At 37.6% G+C, this 4,235-nt stretch overlaps 1 pseudogene; it reads left to right on the top strand.

The window, feature by feature from the left end:
* The first annotated feature begins 3,509 nt into the window (after positions 1–3,509).
* Positions 3,510–3,918, top strand: LOC114034789 (annotated as a pseudogene).
* The last annotated feature ends 317 nt before the right edge of the window (positions 3,919–4,235 follow it).

Genomic DNA, 4,235 nt, shown 5'->3' with positions numbered 1-4,235 from the left:
TTCAGCATGAATTCCAGTCATCTAGACAAACCTATATCTGATTAAGAATCCTCTCTACACCATCATTGACAATTAATCAGAACTTCAGTGGTGTGACTCACTACTTCCAAGGACTTTGGACAACGTTAGTGGTTAGGAAGCTTTCAGGGTTTGTTTTTGTTGGAGTTTTTTGGTTTTTTGTTTTTGTCTTGTCTGTTTGGTTTGGTTTGGTTTGCTTACCTGCTATTGCTTACATTAACCAAGCTGAATTTTTCATCTAGAAAAATTCTTCCTTTGCTTCTATTTCTTCCCTCTGGTCCGAATAGCACAAGTCTTATCCCTCTTCCCTATGACATGAAGACAACTATTACATCCTCCTAAGTCTTCTCTTCTCCAGGATAGATATTTTCAATTCTTTTAGTCAATCTTTGTATGACATTATTCTGAGTCTCCTCACCATCCTGTCACCTTCTTCTGGAACACTTGAGCTTGTCAATATTCTTCCTAAAATGTGGCAATCAGAACTGAACATATCACTCCAAATGTTATCAGGCATAGAAGAGAATATTATATAGTATGACAATCATTTTATATGTTTTATACACAGTGATGCTGCACTTTCTAAAATGCAGACTCCAATATATAGGATGTGTGTGTGCACATGCTGCATACTGGTATCGACTTTAAAGTATGTGTGATAGCTTCTTAATCATGAGTAAAAGTCAACTGTTTAGTCACAAAGTCACCAGCTAAGACAGAACAGCAAGAGCACTGGTTTTAGAGTCAACATATTTGGATTAAGGTCTTTGCTCAGCTATTATTGTGTAGTTCCTAGTCATGGTCAGGAACATAGCAGATATTTAATGAATCTTTGTTGACTGATTAATTGATTGATCAGGCGGCCTTGAGAAAACCATAAATATCAGGTTTCAGTGTATCTATCCTGACCTAGTTGATCTCTAAAGATGTTTTTTCCAACTTCTATTGTTCTATGATTTCAACAAAATTCTAATGGTTTTCCCCCTCAGTGGTTGAAAATACACATTGCATCCAATGTAAAGCAGATGTGTTTATAGAATGTGTCTGCAATTAGGGTTTTTTTTTCTTTGTGAAAATTCTTAGACTTCTTTGTAAAATCCTAGAATTCCTCAGAAAATGGCACGAGAAATATGGCTTGGCATTTGAGATTATCGGCAGTTCCCCATATTCTTCTTACAGAGATGAATGTATCTTAGGCATCAAATGCATAGGATGTGTGCCCTACATTGCACAGAGAATTGAAGTTATTCATAACACTAGGATTATTATGTAAAGCAAAGATTTGTAACAATTCAAAGAAATTTTGTGAAGAATTAGCAACTTGAGCTGACCTTAAAGAGTAGGTAGAATTTGGATAGAAGAAAGGAAAGACTGGGGGGGGAGGGGAGCAGGAAGGACTTTGTGTCATGAGCAAGATGATAGAAGAGAATATCATGCATTTGATGAACAAGGAGACACACTCAATATGAGTGGAAATATGTTATCATATCAAATTGTAGTACAAATATGAATTCATTCCCTGTTATCTCTTTACAAAGTATAAAACAGTTTTTCCTAGCACAGGAAGGGCAGTTGGTTCTGGACAGGCTGAAGTCCTAGAAGCAGTCAAAACACAAATAAGGCAATGAACAGTTTTGAGAAGTATGATGCATGCACTCTAATGTGTAATGGAGAATAGAGCACATGCTTAAGGGGATTGGACTTCATTTTGTTCATAATGGGAAGCCATTGAAAGTTATAATGAAAGTACTCTTTTAGAAACATTTCTTAGTATTAGTTTACAGGATAAATTAGAGGAATGAAAGACTAGGAGGATGCCCACGAATGAGGCAAATATTGCATTAGTACAATTATAGGATAAAATGATAGCAGAGGTAATCAGTTAATCAGCAAGCACCTATTAAGTGCCCATATGCATCAGGCATAGTACTAAGCATCGGGTAACTGGTGGCAATAAAACAGACTGTGACCTCAAGATATTTACATTCTGTTGGGGGAGATAATATGCATATAAAGAAATAAAGAACCCTCTCTAGGTTACGCTCCCATTTTGCACTTATAATCGTGGATTGGATCCACCAGAGAGTAGCTACTATTTCTAAAACTATAATCCTTAAGGCCATCACCAGTGCATTTACCTTTACCAGGAAACCAGTAGAGGAAATTAGCTCAACGCGAAGGGTTCTAATATAAATATCATATTTTTAAAAAATAATGGTTATATACATTTCTTGTATATACTTTAGGGTATATCTTCTCACAAATACACTTAAATATGTAAGAAGAGTGGGTCATAACAAGTAAAACACTTATGTAGGGAAGACATGTGGCCAAGGAAAGTCATACCTTTCTCTAGTTGCATTATCCTCATTCTGCTTTTTGCCCCTCACACTGGAGTTCAGTGTCTCTATGTGTCTGTGCAATAGGTTGTTCATTTGAGGTTCCTGGGTCTGCTACTCTGCAGCTGAAAAATCAAAGACCAGATGTCTAGAATCCACAGTTCAATCACTTTCCAGGGCCACGAGTATTTTTCTATAGAGATGCTTCTTGTCTCTGACTCTCTGTATATCTGATCCCCACTGGATTTAGTGTCACTTACTAAGTAAATAGTTTGAAGCACAATACCATGACTGATGGAGAGCAAGAGAAAACACTAATATAGTTCCTACCACCACCACTACTATAACCATAAAGGTGAAAGAATACTCTACAAAGATACTCATTGCCTCATTTGTACTTTGACTGTTCCTAGGGTTTATCAATCTTCGGCCTGTCGAGGGCCAGTTGGCCTTTTGTGCTATCAGGAAAACTGTTTCATACTTTGTAAAGAGATAACAGGGTGCAAATTCACATTTGCCTTTCATCTTGAAATGCAAACAACTCCTCTATTTTCTTTGATTACATCAGCTAAGCTAGGAATAAAGCCAAATCCCCCCCTACACATACAGAGAACACATTCATGCACACAATACACATTACAAAACAATATATGAAATATATTCAAAATAAACACAAAATAAACTTGGTAGGAGGAGGGCACTAGCAGATGGAGGAATTAGAAAAGTTTTCTTGTGTCTTGTAAATAGAATTTTGTAGGAAAACAAGGGAGATTCCATAAAGTAGAGGTGATTCAAAAAAGCTCTCTAGGCATGGGAGACAGCCAATGAAAAGACAAAGAGACAGAAGAGCAGCAAATATGGCAGTCTGAACAGACCATAGAGTTCTGGAAGGGCAATAAGATATTATAAAGCTAGGTTGGGCTAGGTTGGGAAGTGCTTTAAAGCTAAACAGAAACATTTCTATTTGATCCTAGAAACATTAGGGAGCTATTAGAATTTATTGGGTAGAAGAGTGACATGGTCTAGCACATAGACTAGCACTTTAGGAAAATCATTTTGGCAGATGTGTGGAAGATGGATTAGAGAGGGGAGAGACTTACCAATCAGAAGAATTAGGCTTTTGGCTCTAGGAGCGACTTGCTTCATGTCGGAATGGGCAAGTTCATGAAACCCGGGAAGGTGGTGCTAGTCCTGGTCGGACAGTACTCTGGGCAAAAAAACCATCATCATCAAGGACACTAATGATGGGACCTCTGGCAAGCCCTACGGCCATGCCTTGGCGGCAGGTATTGACCGCTACCCTTGAAAAGTGACTGCTGCAATAGGCAAAAAGATTGCCAAGAGATCAAAAATCAGGTCTGTTGTGAAAGTTTGTAACTACAACCACCTCATGCCCACCAGATACTCTGTGGATATCCCATTGGACAAAACAGTTGTCAACACGGATGTGTTCTGTGACCCTGCACTAAAATATAAGGCGAGGAGGGAGGCCAAGGTTAAATTTGAGGAAAGGTACAAGACAAGCAAAAACAAGTTGTTCTTCTAGAAGCTACAGTTTTAGAACTACTTTGTTGGTCAGTAAATAAAATGTTTATTAAAAATGAAAAAAAAAGACTAATTAGTGAATGTAACAGAAGGGACAGAAAGTAGGGACATTTTCAAAAAGGAATCAGTAGATTTAGTGACTCATTAGAACAGATAAAGGAAAAGAAAATCAAGGACTACACAAAGTTTTCAAATCTAAAGGATGGGCAGAATGGTAGATACCAAACAGTGGAAATGAGGAAGCTAGGATGAATCAATTCTAGGTAAAGAGGATAAATTCATTTTTAGACATACTGGGTTTCAAACCAGATGCATGTATCCAGAAAGCAGATT

This window comes from Vombatus ursinus, unplaced genomic scaffold, assembly GCF_900497805.2.
Source record: "Vombatus ursinus unplaced genomic scaffold, bare-nosed wombat genome assembly UNPS02009062.1, whole genome shotgun sequence".
Lineage (NCBI taxonomy): Eukaryota > Metazoa > Chordata > Mammalia > Diprotodontia > Vombatidae > Vombatus > Vombatus ursinus.
The sequence above is the reverse complement of the archived record's forward strand: the minus strand, read 5'-3'. Positions and strand labels throughout refer to the sequence as shown.